The 18,198-nt window shown below is 51.0% G+C and overlaps 1 long non-coding RNA gene across 1 annotated transcript in view; it reads left to right on the top strand.

Moving 5' to 3' along the window:
* The window catches only part of LOC128853368 (uncharacterized), a 39,889-nt gene extending 22,519 nt beyond the window's left edge, over positions 1 to 17,370 (top strand). Inside the window, exon 4 of the long non-coding RNA XR_008451879.1 lies at positions 16,741 to 17,370. This is a non-coding gene — a long non-coding RNA (uncharacterized LOC128853368). The remainder of the gene's footprint in view (positions 1 to 16,740) is intronic.
* The last annotated feature ends 828 nt before the right edge of the window (positions 17,371 to 18,198 follow it).

Raw genomic sequence — 18,198 nt, 5'->3', positions numbered from 1 at the left:
GCTGGTCCTGGAATTTCAGTGCAAAGGCTGGGATTTAGGGTGTCTATTGCAATAATATTTAGGGTGTCTCAATTCTCACTTAAAAGTAATAAAATTGTGCTAACAAGGAATGTTTTAGGGACATCATCATTGCAGGGAAAACGCTGAAATTAAGTCAAAGACCTTGCAGAGCTTAGGCATTACCATTCTAAAAGAAAAAATCCCTCCAAATACTTGTATTTTTGGAGTCAGGTTTAGCAGTTTTGGAGATCCAGACTGCTGGTATTCAAAGCTCAAGGCTAAAAGTCTAGGATGCTGTGTAATTCTGAACACAGAGTGAAAGAGGGCCTGACAACTCGAAGTATCGTGGATTGCATTGGGTTAGATGGGGTCTGGCTTGGGTCTGGCTTGGCTTTAAGCCACTAGATGTACTGGTGACTCGCAGGAGTGGTCCAAGCCACTTTCATATGGGCCTGGGCACTGAGAAACTTGGAAGCAAATGTCTGTGGTGTATGCTTTGGTCACTGGAAGATAATAATTTGTGATGCTGGTCCCTGGCACCCTGTTCTGTAAGAGACCAAGTGAGGGATCTGTGTATGTGCTTGTGGAGGCAGTGTGGACAAGACCCTGCAGATGCAGGCTGGCTGTGACTGTGGACATGTACAGGTCTGTCTCGCAAAGCAGCATTTGACTTCCCCCACTGCCAGGGCTAGGGGGAAAAAAAACCCACACTTTTAAAATGTATTTAGTCCTTGCTTTAACTGAGAGGTCATGTACTGTGTGCAGCATTCTGGGAGACTCTGCTTAAGAGCCAGAGGAAGAGATGCTGTCCTGTGGTGTCCTCATGGGGCCATGAAAGATATCCCCAGGCTGCTGCAGACTTGTCCCATGTTGTCACTCAGACCAGCGTCTCACGATCCTGCTTCGTCAATCCATTTGTGATACATTTCATAGACATTGCCCTGGCCCCAGTGGCCGCTTGCCTGAATGTATGGTAACCAGTGTAAGTTTTAGTTTATCTTATACAGAAGTGTATGCAGCTCTGCAAAATGAAGGGCAAACTGCATGCACGGGTCTGGACTTGTTCAAGTATTTAAAGCAGTTGTGGTCCTGCACCATCCCCAGGCTGGGTTTCCTAATGGAGTGGCACTGAGGAACAGAGTAGAAATACAGAGGGCTTGTGAGAGGGTGCTAAGCTGGGACCTATGAGATGAATTTTGCATATGATCAGGTTGATGGGTGATGCGGCAGAACAAGCTGAGAGCTTGGGGAGGAAACAAATCGTTCACATAGATAAGCACTGGCTGGGAAGTCTGTTTTCTTGCAAAAGGAAGGGTTTTCCTTTTCCTTGCCGCATTTCTGTTGGCTCTGGCAAACCTCTGCCTCCTTCCATCCTCAAATGCCAGAGGTTAAAGGAGTGCCTGCTGTTGCTGCAAGAGCTTGAGGATATGGTAGGAAGCGGCTGGTCTCTGCTACCTAATTGACAGCATGCAACATGGCTGAGTGCTGGGAAACAAAGGGTCAGGTTTCTGCACTGTCTTCATCCTTATTCCCTTCCTTCCTAGCGCCTAGAACAAAACATCCTGCTGAAACCGTGGGATGTTTCCATAGATGCCTCTGTGGGTGCATGGGTGTAGAGGGGACTGTGCTGCTGTGTGTAGTGGGATGAGGGTGGTGATGATGTGCCTTATTCTGTGCATTCCTTTAGCCAAGTGTGCTGGAAGAGGCATGGCTAAGGGAATGGGGATATGTTCCCTCTGCCTGGGCTGTTCCCAGCAGCAGCTACCTCCAAAGCCCTGCAAAATGCTCTCATATCTTCTTTAGGGAAGAACTGGGCATGGGGCATGCAGAGCCTGCTGCAAGCAACGCTTTGCCTGCTCATTGCTGCAAAGACAGAGCCTGGCGGCTGGGGTCAGCCTGGGATTGCTGGCACCAGTGCTCAATGGGGCCAGTGCACTTGGCTATGGGGCCAGGAGCTGCATGGGCTCTGCTGTGGAGGCATTCATTACATCCTAGGGAATTTCCAGACCTGTGTCCTCTGATCAGATCCACTCAGTAAGTGTCACGCTGGCAGACAGAGAGACACTGAGGTGTTCAAACTGCACCCTGTGCTCCTGAGGGACTCACTTTATGGCAATGCGAAATTAGTCTGTGTTTTCTAGGCCACCTTTGAAAACGTCTGAAAATTTGCTTTTCATAGCCTAAAAACTGAGCTCTCTGTTTGACTCCTTAAGTGACAGGCAAGGACTACAGATCTCCTGTGACCTGAGAGCCCAACTAAGCTGTGAATGGCTCAGTGAGGGTGGAAAAGGGTTTTACAGTTCATTATGAACACAGTCAAGTTGTTGCTGTTGTTCTCTCAGTTTGGGCACAAGTGCCACATTGGTGTCATCCTCCCCGAGCAGTCTCTTTCTCCTCCGCTGCCTGAAGTTGCTAGGGCAGGAACATGTTCTTTGGCAGGGCTGTCTGGTTTGTGAAGGACTAGGGTGGTGGCCATCAATACTGCCACCTCTTTAGCATTGTCCCTTTGTGGCTCTGCTGAGAAAGGGCAAGTGGGCACAAGGCCACCGAGCCTGGGGAGAAGACATGTCTCTGGTGATGACCACTCATTTTGCCACACAGCCCTGAGGAGCGGGAGACTGTGTGACAGCCTGATGAACGTTCTCTGCAGGTCCCCCTGCCTGAGGAGCTGACAGTGACACATTTAAGATACAAACTGAGAGGAGATGCCGGCATGAGATCCCGGTCATGTCATCTGGGATCAGGTACCAAACCCAGCTGTGGCTGTGAGCAGTGAAGGAAGCAGCTGCCCCAAGCGCTGGTGAACATGATCCAGACCTAATCCTGGGGCGTCTGCTCCTCACGCATGCCTGTGGCAAGGCACCATCCTCAAGGTCTCCCAGCCCCACACCCTAGCTTCTCCCTGGGCTCTGTGGCTCTCTGGAAACACTGCTGGAGTGATGCTGAGGATGCCGGAGGGATGCGGGCTGTGGATGTGACAGGTTTGCACTGGGCTTGCAGTCAGACGAGTGCCAGCTTTGCAGGGCACAGGCAAAAACATCTCAGGGGGATTTGCTTTCCTACAGAGCCTATTGCTCTCGTAGGAAGACAGAAAAATTGTGGTCCTAAAGGGATGAACACTGTCTGCACTTTGACGGCAGACATCCCAGGAACCATAGGGGAAAAAAGACACCCACTGATTATTTTTTTTTTAATTTCTCCCTGTTTCTGTCTGCCTATCAGCCTGTCAGCTGGCTAGATGCTAATCCACAGCAGCAGCAGCACAAATAAAGCTAGACTAGAGAGATGCTAATTTATGCCTGGATTTCATGCTTTGTTTTACTTCCTCACTTTATTGGACAGAGTAGGCTTTGTGAGTGACGTAAAATGTCGCGTGTGCTCTCCCCATGGCAGGTTCCTGCACATGCAGCAGGAGAAGTTCATTTCTCTGTAGTCCCTGCAGCCTTGCACATGCCCTTCTCTGCCTCCCGTGGGTCATTTTGGCGGGGGGGGGAATGTTGTTCCTGATAAACTGTCATCTAATGAGGACTCGCTCTGTCTTGTGCTGCATTTGAAACCCAGGGATATGTTTCCAGTCTCATCGTGTCTTCTATGACGGTGCCACCATCTATGCATCTAAACTGTAATTTTTTACACTCTTGCTGGGTAACCAGACTACAGCCTCTGCAATTTGCATGAATAAATGTCATGTAAAATCATCTGTTCGTGGGTAGTGACCAGCCGAAAAGTTATGTTGTGAGGCAATCTGTTCTGAGTGATCTGCAGAGCTGTTTAATGAGATGTTGAGATTTACACCTCTCAATGTCTAAAGGGAAAAGCACATATAGATTTAAGGTCACACTCCAGAGGTAACTTTACCCATGTGGTGCAAATAGGTGAGGAGGTTTATCACCTGTTGCTTGTGAAACCCAGAGTGTTAAACTGTGCTGGTGAGCAAAAGGTCTTTTGAAATGCACCCTCTAGGAATAAGGTAAAATTTAAAGAATAGACAAATAAGTATTAATAGCAGAGGGTCTTGCATGGTTTCTTGCAAAGGTCTTACATAAAATCCACGCTGGGATCCTTGGGGTATCAAAGGGAAGGATTCGCCTCCTGCAGCAGGAAACAGGTGTATTGACAGGTTGATCGGGTCTTCAGCTCCTGTTAGAGGCAAAGGGAAGAAGTTGCCCAAATACCTCTGAATCTTTGTGCTTACAAGCCTGGTAGTGACTTTCCGCTGCAGCTAAGGCTCTGCGAGCAAAGTGGCAAATCGGTGAAGGAAAGAACAGCCAAGAGGAAGCGGGACAGGGCTTTGAAATGGCCACATTGTTCTTGGAGCTATGAATACCCTCTGCTTTTTCGCTCAACTTTTTCACAACGCCTTCTCAACTCTACAGAGCAAGTCAAGAAAAAGAGCGCAGGGGTGGTTCTTGTACTGAGGTCTGCCCTCAGCTTCACTGGGTTAAATCCTAAGTGAGGATTTAATTGCGTTAGGTAAAAGCTGCCCAAATTTACACCATAGAAATGAGAGCAGAATCATGAGTGTCCTTGTTTCTCTTTACTGTCAAATAGCTTTTCCCAGCCTTGAGCCCTGGCAAGCTGATTTCATTCGGTGTCTGCATTGCCCTATTAAAACCTAATCTTTGTCCCCCAGCCCCTATGTGTCACTGTATGTTGAGTGCATATCCCTGTATTTTGAGGCAGAGGAATGTTTCAATAAAACTGCTCACAACCACTTGTTTGGATAAAAAGCACAGATTTGCTTACTTGGCAGTAGCTTCCCTTTTTTTAAGCAGGAATGTTTGCACAAGTGACTTAAGTGTTGTGGCAGTGGTTGTGGGAAAGAGATGTTTCATCATCATACATGTTCTTGGTTTTCTGTGTGATGTTTTGCCCTGTCTTGTTTATAGGGATGTCCAGAAGCGTCTTAGCTTTCCTCTTATGGAAACCAAACAAAGGTCCAGGTGCTTGATCTGGCTGCAGGAGCAATGTCAGGGGTGCTGGGCTTTCTCTGCCACACCGAGGCAAGGCTCTTTTGGGCTTGCATCGTATCTTTTATCTTCTCTGAGTAAGCTGGTGGACAGGAATAGTTTTGTACTGCTAAGGTGCATCTGTTTGTGTAGGAGGATGTGGGATTGTGGCATTTGTGTTTGCAGCTTTTACTGGGCTTCTCAGCCAGGCTTTCTTTAGGCTGATATCTGCTGACATGGGGGGAACCTCTGAGCGGCATCGCATCTAGCGTTGTGCAGATCTTCATGTGCAAACAACGTAGGTGTACGGAGGTATCTGGCTTTGTGCGGGTCTCAGAGCCAGCCTCTGTGAGGTCTCTTTGTTTTGTCTCCCTCTGGGTATCTTGTGCAGATGCATTTGCATATATGGAAAACGTTGTCATCATCTTCCCCTCCCTCCCCAGCTCCTGTTCCTGCTGCTCTGCCGACTCGTGGGCATTTCCAGCTGAATGATGTCTGTGGAGAGCAGCCAAGCATGGTGGGGCTGTGGGCTGACACCCCCCATCTGCACCTTTGCTCTTTCCTTCCCTAGGTGTGGCTGGGTGGTGGTCAGGATACTGGCGGCATTTATTCTTTTTTTTTTTCCTCCTAATATTTAATAACTAGGAATAAGCAGGCAGTTGGGTACTGAAGGGAGTCTGGTCCGTTCCCTGAGCCCCCAGCCCCGACACCCTGCTGCTCCCTCCTTTTCTTCTCACAGTGTAGCATGTCTGGCATCAGCACCAAAGAGAGCAGTCCAAACTGTGTGGCGAGTCTGCTTGCTTGCTCTAATCCACAAGGCCAGATTTAAACACTTTTTGTCCCTGCCTGGAAAGCCTTGGAGTGGTTATACCGATAAATCCCTTGCTCCTTCATGAGGATGTCCTTCCCAGGACATTTTAAGTCACTAATCCTCTCCAAGGCATCTCTGGCTCCATATTTTCTTCCGAAATCCATACTTGCCCCCTGCTGCCGAAGACTTGAGTGCCTCGAGGCTTCATCCTTCCAGTCTTCCATCTCTCCGTACATCTCCGTGCAGCCCTGCTCCCACTGCCCACCACTCTACTGCCTGCCTTGCGCTGGGGACAAGCTGGGCCATTGGAGCGGCCGGGGGCGGAAGAAGGGGGTGGAGGAGAGAAGGGGCAGCTGCGAGGCTTGTGTTAGTAAACACTTCCTTGGGTTCACATTTTAATTCCTTACCCCCCTTCCACATCTTCTCCCCCATCCTTTCCCTTTTCTGTATGCTCACACAATGAGACCATTGTCAAGGGGTGATTTGAATGAGGGGTCTCCGGGCATGTTCTCAGCATTGTCAAACAGAGTGGGAAAAAAACCACAACTCCAGCCTAGCCAGGAGGACCAGACCAGACTGAGACAGATGCCTAAATTAGTGACAAAGCCTTTTGAATGTCCCCCTAGACAAGGGTTGCCTTGTGCATGCGTGCGTGTGTGTGTGCATGCTCGTGGGTGTGTATTTGTGGCTGGGTGGCAGCTTGCATGTCTCCTCATGTTAATTAGTTTTGCATGCATGTCTGATAAGGTGCCAATGAATATATTTGTAGTCCTTCCATTGGCAAATGCTGTCTCGGTGGCGGGGGAGATGCGGGGTGGCGGGGGAGTGCTCAGTGCAGCCTGGCAGCCTGGGGTAATTGAGCTGTGCGGAGCTGGGAGAAGAAGGGGTGAGGGTTGCTGTGACTTCTGGTACGTTGGTGGAGCTGGGCTTCCCAGTGTTGGGATCTGCTGCTTCCTTTGCAAATCGTAGAGAGTTTAAAAGAGAACTGTGGCTTTTTTTTGGTTCACTGGGTCTTTCTCTTCATCTTTGCTGATTGCCTGGCTGAGGGTCTGTTGGCTCTTTCTTCTCCTCTGCCCTGTGTCTCTTTCTCTCAAGTCCCTTAAAAGGTGTTTATTTCAATTGGATTTGTATCCATCTTTGTATATACACATACACATGTGATCACTCACACAAAGCCCCAGCAACAAAACCTCTGCCTGCTTCTCCAGAAAGGGTGTCAAATCGACTACCAGTTACAAAATCTGGGAGGGAAGTGAAGCCTGTGGGTGCCAGGGGTGGAGCAGTGGAAATAAGCAAATAGAAGTGCAGAACACGAGTTGGAAAAGCGAAGATAACGTGCACTATAAGGGATTTATCAACATTTGCTCAGGATAGAGTTATTAATTACCAATGCGGAGAAAAGTCTACATCTCCAGCATATGGACCAGCACATAATGTCATTCCTAGAGTGCTGTTATTGTCTGTCCGTCCATCCATCCATCCATCCATCCATCCATCCATTCATCTGGATTCTGTAGGTTCACACAAGAATTCATTGTACATGTAGGGATCATTAATTTCCTGTTTAAATTAATTTTGCATCCTTTCCCTTAAATCAACAAAACTTAAGAGCTCACCTACATTTCCTGAGCAGACCGAGAAGAAGCTCTAGAATGGGCCAAGATGTCTTTTTTTCCCATGCTCCTCTCTGCTTCTGAGGAGCTACCACACGCTGAAAGAGCAGGCACAAAGCTGCTCTGATGTGGAGATCGTTTCAGGAAGGTCTGCTGCAGCAAGGCTTGTCTGCTGAGGAGTTTGGTAGCACCTAGCTTCCTGCTGGCTCCCATCCACTCTGCCTTCTCTTCCATGATGAGCTCCTAGTGCTGGTGGTGAAGAGATGGGGAGCAGGAGCAGACACCATCGTGCAGTGGTGGTCCTGCAAGAAGCCTGAGTGGGAGGTGGTTTGGTCAGAGCAGCAGAGCATGAGGTTGACTCATGGTGGGCTGCCTGGGGAAGAAAAGTAAGGTCATGATGAACAAGGCAAGTTGGCCATCGACATCAGTGGGATTTGAGTTGATATCTTTTTCCCCAGTGGCTCTGCAGTTGCACTGAGCTTTCCTCTACTGCTGAGAGAGGAGCTGGGAGGTGACAGGGAGAGATGGTAGAGTAGCCAGGGAGCAGCAAAGCCACTGGTGCGGAGAACTAACACTTCACTGGCAGAATGTGCTGTGGGAGAAGCAGCTCTCCATTGTGCTCAGAGAAGTCCTGGAAGACAAGCAAGGCCAGGCAGTACCCATCGACCTACACAGGCATCTACAAGGGAGGCCAGCCCAAAGAGTGCCCCAAAATCCTTGCTGCCATTCCAGGAGTAGGTATAGTGGGCAACTCACGAGTAATGTGCAGGAAAAAGGGATTCTCGTGAAACGTAGGTCATCTAGTTGGAGAACAAAGGCAATTTCATGTGACTTATCAGCGGTGCCTAATTGCACAGGGTGAATAATGAGAGGCAGCAGTGCGGTCCCTCCTGGCAAGCTGCAGTCAGTGGCCAAGCCCCTTGTCTGGAAACCCTGAGTCGATGCCAGCAGATCGTGTGCATCCTTAGAGAGGTCCAGCCCCAGTGCTCTGCATCTGTGCCCATTTCAGAGCCATTTGGGTTCCTCCATCGTGAAGTAATTGTGTTAATCACACATGAATGTAAGAGGAGAACCTACCGTTGGGAAGAATCACTGTGCAGTGGCTCGGACCTTTTATTTGCTCACAGGGTGAGTGTGTCATCCATGCCTGACGCAGATGCAAGGTGCACTTTAATCACAAAGAAGAACCAGGCATCAGCAGAGGGCTGGCAATTCCCTCCCTGGCCAATGCCTCATCCTTGAGCAGGGGCCTTGCTGGGGACCACTTCCAGTTGGTCTCCCACCACTAAGCCCTTCTCTCCTATTTGCACATCCCTGCCTCTCCTGAATTCTGCTCCCAAGCTCTGGGTAAGGTTGTGGAAACCGCTTTGTCAGAGCTTCTCACCAGGTTGATCTGCAGAAGGGCTTTTTTTTTTTCCCTTTCTTTCCCCATTGGGATGACTATTCCCACACAAGCAAAGCCTCTTAATGAATCTGTGGCAGCAAAGTAGGTAACACACTCGCCTTGCCAAGGCTGCTTGGCACAGCTGGAGTCACGTAATCAAGCTAGGCTGCCAGCCGGGGACAGAGTGGGAAGAGTTAATCTGGGGACAGTACAGGGACGACTAATCCACAGCAGGAAGAATAGCAGAGACCTCCCTGTCCTTCATCATCCTCCCCCTCCATCCATGAACTCTTCCTCCCTCTCCACCACATCCTATTCCTCTCCCACATCCTCCCTTTACTTATTTCATCTTCCATCTTTCTCATCCTCCTCTTCTCCGTCGCTTTCTCCCTCCTCTCCCCGTTTCCTTCCTGCCTCCGCTCTCTCCAGTGCTGCCTCCTCTCGCGTGTTCTGTCATGTCTCCAGAGCTGGTTTTTCACTGGGACTGAGGGGCGAGGGAACGGTGTATTTCGGCTGCGGTGGAGGTCACAGCTATATGGGGATTGTTTAAAAGAGATTTGCCCACATCCCAGCCCATGTGACCAGCCTCAGCTGCAGGTCTCTCTTTCTTAATCTGGAGATAAGCGTGATTATCCGAGGAAGGGCTGTTCGGAGCTTTGTAACTGTGACAGGGGAGCTTTCAAGTCGCACTTTGCTGGCAGAGCAGCGTTTAAAGCCGGGGAATCAGATTCCAAGCGTGGCTTTGCATCTCTTTTATGCTGGGAGCATGGTGCAGGGCTGGCAGTGGGGATGGGAGCTTTATTAGGACTTTGCTTATGATGCGGAAAAGGAGTTAGGGGAGGGAAATGGGGGGAAGAAGGAGGCAAAAAAAATCCTAATTTTTTCCACCGTTTCCCCATTGATGGTGACATAGGAGAGATGCATTGATTCAAGGAGACAGGCCAGTCTGAACCCTGGTGTAGAGCAATAAGGTCCATCAAGCCTGAGGTCTGGCTTGCTTTTAGCCTGGGGTTGTGTCTCCTTGTTCTGCGCTCACTCTGCTTGCTCCATCAAGCCCCTCACACAAGAGGTCTCCAGGGCCCTGTTTGGAAATGAAATGCTCTTTAGCAGCTCCCATGGCACAGCTTCTCCATGTGGGGTGGCAGAGCCAGCTCTGCTGCCCGACAAGCACGTCATGCCCCAGCGCTTGAGGCAGCTGGCTCCCTGTTCCCCATCGAGAGGAAGGTTTACTGGAGGTGCTCCGTCACGATGCAGCTCTGCAGCCAGGGTGGGAATGCAGGGACATCTAGCAATTGTATAGTTTAGTATCGTATCGATGTCTTCTCTTGCTGGAGGCTGAAATATTTAACATCTCATACAAGGAGCACAGTCTCCAAAGGTTTCTTTCACCAGGGCAGGCATCAAAATAGGGTTTAGTGGAAATGTTCAGCTCTGGAGCAGATGCTGCTTTGCTTCTATTTGTAGACTAGAAACTTAGAGCGGAGACTTGTAATGACACTTCTTTTGATGGAGATAGGTCAAGGAGAAAGAAACCTGGATGCGCGCCGGGGTGGGAATCTGGGGCAAGGTTGAATCAGGACAAAGTGCCAATCCTTTGGACCGTCACTTGAGCAGGACTCACTGTTCTTGCTGTATCCTCCTTGGAAATGGTTCAGCTTCCAGCACAGCAGCTGAGGCCAGCCTGATTCAAAGGACACCCTGAATCTCTTGTGCACCCCACATCCCCGCTCCACACCACCTGTTTTTAGCAGGTAGGGATTTGCAGTGACAACACCAAGCAGCTTCTTTGCCTGCATTTGGTTGTGGAGGGGCAGTTGCTCACCTGTGTCAGAATATCGAGGAAAGAGGCATATCTTCTTCCTCTCCTATGTAGGCATGTCTCATTTTAGCATCATTCTGCCACAGTGGCTTGCCAGCCTTAAAGCAGCCTGAAGGTACATGGATCAAAACATGTGTCTGCAGGGCAGGTAACTCAGTTTACCTCCTCTAGTTGCAGAGAGGAAGCGGTTGCAAATGCATCATCTTGAGAGCAAACTCTGAAATATCTCCCACGTTGCCTGCCTGTCCCCGGAGCCTCACACAGCTGCTCTGTGGGTGGAAGCTGTGTTTTCCTTGTGCCCCCGTGAACTTTATTTTTTGCTGTTTTTCTTTGTGTGCTGCTTAGATGAATCCTCTTCAGTGCCTACAGCTTATTCCAGGGCTTTACCAGGATCTGGCCAACACATGTAGCCTTAGTCCAGGGCACAGCTCTTGAAGAAACTAGAAGATGGACACAGTGTCAGTTTTGTCTAGTGACTGTAAGACCAAACAACCCAAATCCCAGCCTGCAGCCATGTTGCACAGATGACACACGTACATTGAGGGAGAACAAGAGCTCTCCTCGAGATCCTGCAGCCTCGGATTCAGCAGCAGGAACGTGGGCAGGAACATGTAGGTGTTGGCATGTGCAGGCAGGAACACGTATATGCTGGGGCAAGCATGCCCATCTCTGCAGCACAGTCCCACGCCTGCCCATGTACCAGCCCATCTCTGTACACTCACACTGTGTGAGTCTGCCCCGTACCTGCCTGAAATGTGGGTTTGAGGGTGTAGGGCGACTGTGAGGGCTGACAGGAAATTTACCAATGATAAATAGAGATAAGGAATGGTAGAAGGGAATAGTGGAGTGATCCATTTGGGACGCAGTGAGCAATGGTTTCCTGATGCAACCGGGGGGAGAAAGAGATGAAAAAGAGAGCAGTGTGGTAGCGATGGTTGTGAAAGCAAAGGCTGTGCCAGGGCCAAGAGGGAGGGAAGATGGTAACCAGGCACAGTTTGTGTTCCTGGGTGTTGGTTGATGCCAAGGGGAGTGAAGGAAAAGCACCAGCTGCTCTGAATGAAAGCCATGAAGAGAAGAGATGGAGGGAGATGGGAACAGGACGGAGGGGACACCAAGCAGGGGAGACATAACAACAATCACTGAACTTGGCGATATTTAGAGGGCCAAGTGGATGGCTTTCCATGTCGGGGTGAAAAATGGGCTGGAGAAGGGGGCTGGTACCTGATGAGGATGTGCAAGGAGGTCCTGGCCCATGAACACAGAGTCCTGCAAGCTGGAGGCACAGGGTGGCTTTGGGATGGAGCATTCGTCATGGTGCCAGCATGTGTAGTTACCCAAAAGTGAGCTGATCCCAGCAGTCGGGATACGGCCAATGTTCCCAAGACACTGAGAAGGAGCTTCACAGTTGGGTTGGGAAGGACTGAGTCATTTCTCCAAATGCCACATTAGGCCAGGCGCTGGAGCTGGAGCACAAGGTGGGCAATAACACAAAGGAACTGGAATGTTCATTTTCCTTCCTGCCTGCACAGCATCCCCAGCATCCCCGCACAGCACAGGAAGGGAAGCTGGCAGCTGCGTTCGGGTTCTCTTTAACCCACCCAAGTGCCCACCATCACTGCCCAGGCAGGTGAAACCGAAAGGCAATCCAGGCCCTTGTTGTTGTTGCTGTTGTTCAGGGCTATTTCTTACAAGGCCCTCAGCACTTCAGTACATGAGTCCAATTTTAGTGATTGATTAAAAGCAAAAATCTCGACCAAAAAAAACATCATGTTTGCTGGCAACCTCATTGCCATAGTGACAGAGGTCCTGAGGACACCTCTGAAGTAGGTCACCATGGGCCCTGTTTTGCTGCATCTCCCAGCCCTGCACGGCTCTGGATGCAGGGTGCATCCACTGTGGTCCAGCTGGGCATCGCCCTGGCACAGCCCAGACCCGCTAGGGGAAGGTCAGGCTGGAGAGCTGCTCCGTGGTGACATCACCCAAAGGTGCCAAGAGCTGTCCTGCACCTGGTCATGGGAAACTTTAGTCCCTCCTGCTGCCCCCGTACCAGCTTGCTGGTGTCCCCCAAGTCAGGTCTCCCTTCCCAGCCTACTCTCTCCCCATCCCCCATCACCTCGCTGCCTCCCTCCCCCCTTTCCCCCAGCGCCTCTCCTCCTGCTTTGCATAATTTTCCATTTTCAGTGTCCCCTTTTCTTTTTCTCCTCTCCATATGGTGCGTCCCCCTCTCTGCCTGGCGCAGGAGCCATCCTTAACAAGCTCGGCAAAACCCTCTCTCTCAGAGGCTGCACATGAAAGATGCTCTGTAAAAACAGAGGCTGGGATGCACCCCCCCCCGCCTTTTCCCCCTTGATTTATATGGGTCTGGGATGTGGGAACGTTTCTGGGTCGCGCTTTGGAGCTGCTGGGTGCTGTGCCTGTTTTCTCCAGCCATTCAAAGCAGACCCCTAAGGCCAGCTTGTCCCCTGCCTTTGATCTGCAATGCAGAAAGAGCGGCGGTGGCAAGTTTGTGCCTCTCTTGTCCAGTTCGAGCCCTCGTTTTGGATGGCAGGGAGAGATGCCCTGTTCCCACCGCACCAGGGAGTGACCATGCCCTTCCCACTTGGTGTCCAGTGGTCTTTTCCAGCTGACTCCCTCCTACCTCCTTGGCACCATGAGGACCTTCAGCCCCACCAGGTCCCAGGCACTAGGTCTTGGTGAAGTAGCAGGTCATGGGATTTGTGATACGCAGTGGCTCGGTACATCTAACTCACCACTGCCCCTCTCCTGCTCCACCATGGATGCTTGCCAGTGAGCACCTGGCCAACCGAGCCAAGGACTGAGCGAAGAGTGCCGGGGCTGGTGACGCCTGCCCAGCATTTGATGGGTTAAGCCAGTCTCCAGCTAATTTCTCCCAGCGGCTCCCCTCCTCCTCACGCTTCTGTATGCAGCAGGCAGGGCCTCAGTGCAGGTTCCTGCACTGAGCTGTTGCCAGGGGAGTAGTTAGGCGAGTCTGAGCTATGCGGGGAAAAGGCCCGGGCTGTCAAAGTGTCTGAGATGAACCATAGCCCGGTCCCCCTGCAGCTGGGCCCAAGCATGCATCAGCCCTTGTTTGGAGCCTGGGAATGGCAAAGCCCAGGGAGGTTCAAGGGCAAACTTGCTATTCATTAGTCAGGGGTCCTTGACGTTCCCACTCTCTGTCTCCCTTCTTCTTCTTCTTCTCTTTTCTGTCCCTCTTTTGACAGATTCCTGGGTGCTTTTGGGGAAAACTCCCCTCCTCCTCCTCGCCCCAGCAAAAGCCCTCCACATAAACTTCCCCAGCAGACAAGGCAGGAGGACAATAACAGCAGGGCCACGATGCAAACGAGAGCCAGCGGAGCAGCCTCATCCCTCGGGTGTCCTTTCTCCCTGGTCCTCTGTGCGCTGCCACGGGAGAGCCAGCCGACGCATTCATTTTGCTCAGCTTGCCCATTGCCGATGTTTTATTATCTTGATGCTTGCAGGAAATTGTAACTTGAGATAAGAAAAATGTCAGCCGCCTTCTCCTCTCTACTGTAGCCCAAAGCGCTGAGAAGTTCCTCGGTAGGAAATGTAAATGCTTGTCCAGGTGCACAGGACGAGCACGAAATGGAGGGAGTCTCCAGAGGCCATGCGAGCATCTCCTCCAGGAGATAAAACTCGCAGTGTAGGCGTAACACGGAGCCTCCCTCCTGCCCTGCTGAACAGAATATTTCGTTGCTCTTAGAAGCCGAAGCTCCCTTGTAATTATCCAGAGCAAACAGCACGTGTTATTAGTTTAAAATGATTCCCCCCCTCCCCAGGCCCCTGGAACAGAATGGAGGTGTAATTGTGCTAAGGAGTTAGCAGGGGACAGCACAGCTTTTGGTCACATTCAGGTTGGAGGGCTTGAGCCAGGGAGGTGGTATGAAAGGCTGGTATTTGCATAAGCAGCGTGCATCCCTACAAAAAGAAAGATATCAGGGGCCTGCAAAATTCAATCAAGGCTGGGAGGAAAGGAAAAAAAAAAGCGAGGGGGGGGGGCGGGGGGAAAGGAGGGGGGGAAAATTGACAGTGAAAAAGGTTTTTCTAAGTAACACCCTGGCGAGATTAAATTGTCCAGAAAGTTTCTCCGTGTGAGCTGGTGAAGCGGAGGCTGGGCTGAGGGCAGGGGAGGAGCGGGGTCCCTCCTTCCTGGCCTCAATAGGGGATAGGAATCTGATTAGGCAGAGCGTCCTGCATCCATTTGCCGTTATTTGAGGGGTTTTTTGCCCTTCCCACCGCACAGAATAGCTGTGGCAGGGCAGTTTGTCAGCATATAAACCTCAGTGCTGGCTTTGTAAGGGCACAGGGAGGCATGGGAACAAGCGCTGGGGCAGGGGCTGAACTGTAATTTGCCAAATATTTATGCATAGTTTTTTAAAAAAAGAGAGAATGAATCCACATGCTACCTTGCAGAATGCCTTCACCATGCGGATCGAGGGCAGCGCTGGGCTGGGATCGGGTCCTGGTGGAGCCCTGGTTTTGCAGGCACCCACAGTGCTCTACTGAGCTCTGCCCACAGAGAAAGTGCTTGCAGGAGGTTTGGGCTTTGCTGAGGCTCACATCAAATCAGTTGAGTCACTCTAGCCCCTCCTGCCCCCTGTTACCAAATGCCAGAAGGTGCAATGCCCTTAAAATGGGCATAATAATGGCAGGGCATAATTTCCAGTGTGGGTTGGTGTGTCGTCCCAATGAGCATCCTCTATCTGCACCGTAGATGAGTTTCTCTGTACGTCATAGCAAGCTGAGCCTGTCCAGACGGAGGGCAGCCCAGGGCAGAAGTCCTTACCCTGCAAAAGTTTTCTCTGACAAGCACAAGGGTTCAGCCTTCTCTTCTCCTGAGCCTGGGAAAACACGTACCGCTGTTCCTAACAACATCCTCACCAGCCTCCAAATGACACATAGGATACAGCAGTGCTGAGCCTTGGCCTCTTGCAGCCTAGGTCTCCTCTAGGCGCGCCAGTGTGGGATCTGTCTTCTCGGCATCCTAATTCTCCAGAGACAGGCTGTGGTCCTCCCCAAAACCAACACACATGGGGTGGCTCCGGCTTCTGCCTCTCTTAAGTTTTAGGCTTGCTTCAAAGTTGCAAAAGGGAGGGGATTTTCCTTGGATTTCCATCAAGTGCTTTATGAATATTGCAATAAAGGGGTTACAGAAGATCTATTTTTAAGAGAGAGAAAAAATACCCATGAAAATTGCAGCCTGGACCCCAGAGTGTAGAGTATTTGCACAGTTCAAAGAGTTACGGTGGTTCATCCAGTCGCAGCCCGGGAACGTCGCGGTGCGACCTACAGCAGATCACATGCCGGCTACTCCCAGGGTGGCTCATTAGAGAGCCACACAGAAGATTTATCTCTTAAAATGGGCTTGCAAATATTTTATAAAATTTGCAATTTTTTATAAAATTACAATTTGGTGCAATAAAAAGAATAAATTAGCCAGCTGATGGTTCCTTTTGCACTCTGGATCCAAGTGTATTCAGGAATTAATTGTATTAGTCTTTACTCCTTCCAGTTTAACAGTTTATAAGCAGAGCAAAGGGATGGGACTGGGTTTGGAGGCTGTGCTAGAGGATCTGTGCTCACCATAGGGAAAATGCAAAGGAAATAGAGAAATAAAAATCAGTAAAATGGGAGAAGATGTGCAGGGAAAACCTTGGGAGGTGTGGGGATAGCTGAGAAAGGGACTTTCGCTGAGCGTCACAGCCTTGGCTCCGGCTTGGTGGCTCGGTGTCACTTTCTCCAGCCAGGCAAGGGCGCGGAGGGCAGGGAAAGTTAACATGAAGATTAAAACATCAGAGGGCTGTGCCTTTAGTGGCTCTGACATGCAGAGTAATCCCATGCCCCAAAGCCTAGGGAGGAAGGACAAGCGGCAAGCCCTCCCCTGGCTAGTAGTGTGCGGGGCAGGCAGAGGTAGGGGATTGAGGCGGGCACAGGGAGATCTCCGCATCTTAGGGACCAAAGTTTTCCAGGTTGGGAAGGGGGTGAAATGGCCCGGAGCCAGGAGAAATATGTAGTAAGGAGAGAAAGAGTGCTGGAGTTTCGCTCCATCAGTGAGCCAAGTTGGTGTGTTCTCAGCTGAGCACTGCTGGACTGTTTGTTTCCCTGCCAGAGATCGTAACCGCTCCATTTTTTCTTTTCCTTCCTAGATCCTAGAGTGTGGAGAAGAGACTTTTGAAGCTTATGAGCTCCTTCTTGCAGTTGGCTACTGCTTGCCTGGACTTGCCGTCTGACATCACCAGGTTTCTCCAGAAGGATCCTGATCTGCTTCTCCGATTGCCCCAGAGAGGAGGCAGCTTCGGCTCATGAACACAGAGGGTTTCTCCATTGCTTCAAATCACACTGATCCAGCCATGGGGAGGGAGCCAGGGCAACACAGGGAGCCAGGGGATCATCCCACATCACTCCTGTACGTTGTCTTTGGTGCCCTAAATACCCCAGAGCAGGACCACGGTACTTAGGCAGAGAGATTTGAGCAAGCCACCATCTCACTTGACAAAATACCGTGTGTGTGGTGGTTGAAGGGAGCTTTTAGCACTGGGCTTTGCTCACGGAGCAGAGCTCACCCCTTGCTACTCTTCACCCCTGGGTGCATGGAGCTGCAAGAGCGCAGCCGTCCCGACAGTGCTGTGCTGGGGGCCCAGGGACTGCGAGTCTGTCCAGGCCAGGCAGCCCTGCCGCTGTTTTATTGCACCCTCTCTGTTCCTGTAAGAGAAACGTACTGGCTGTAATTCTCTCCCATTAAAATCCCCCCCCCCCCGACCCCATGCACTGTTGAAAATAAAACTCTCCGTTTTGCAAAAGTGAGCTGTGTGATTTGGTGCAGTCTCGGGATGGAGGAGGCAACGGGCACGAAATAAACCCAGGAAAATCAAGAGGGAAGCGGGAGCAGCCGAGAGCCAAGCAGCTCGGCTGTGCTGTGCCCTGCATAAGGCACATTTCCTTGAAAGCCCGAGTGAATCCCTTGCTGCTAAATGATCTTTATTTGGTCTGAACCCTGTCTGGGAAGTAACCGCTAAACCCAATGCAAACAGACCCCCGTGAAAGAATATAATGAATATGTCTCTCAAATGATTTGGAGCCCTTCTGCCTGCAGAGCAGGGTTCCCCATTGTGCCCAGCTCCCGGCGTGCTCGAGGCAGGCTGCGCGAGGTGGCCGCTTTCCCAGCTGAAACCCAAAAAAAGCAAACAATGGGTCAAGGCCGGCATTGTGCGAGCCCAGGCAGGCAGAAGGAGCGCAGCCCGGCATGGCCAAGTTCAAGGCTGGGCAGGGGGCCGGGAGCACAGGGATGCTAATGGGGTTGAGCGGGGGCTGCGGAGGCACGGAGAAGGGGGTCGGGGGCTCTGCGTGCCATTACCCTGTGCGGCTGTGAGCACCCGAAAACCACCTTACGGATTGGCAATGGAGCTTGATTGCCCAGTCCAGGAGTGCCAGTGCACTGGTGGCACTGGAAGGGTTGCTGGGGGGACTGATGCTACTTAGGGGCCTGTATTACTGTGGGGGATCAGTGATATTTGTCAGAGCGCTGATGTTACTGAGGGTGGACTGATGCTATCGAGGTGTTACAGGGGGAACTGGTGTTGCTCATGGATCTTACTTTGGGAACC

This window comes from Cuculus canorus, chromosome 12, assembly GCF_017976375.1.
Source record: "Cuculus canorus isolate bCucCan1 chromosome 12, bCucCan1.pri, whole genome shotgun sequence".
In the NCBI taxonomy this organism is placed as follows: domain Eukaryota; kingdom Metazoa; phylum Chordata; class Aves; order Cuculiformes; family Cuculidae; genus Cuculus; species Cuculus canorus.
The sequence above is the reverse complement of the archived record's forward strand: the minus strand, read 5'-3'. Positions and strand labels throughout refer to the sequence as shown.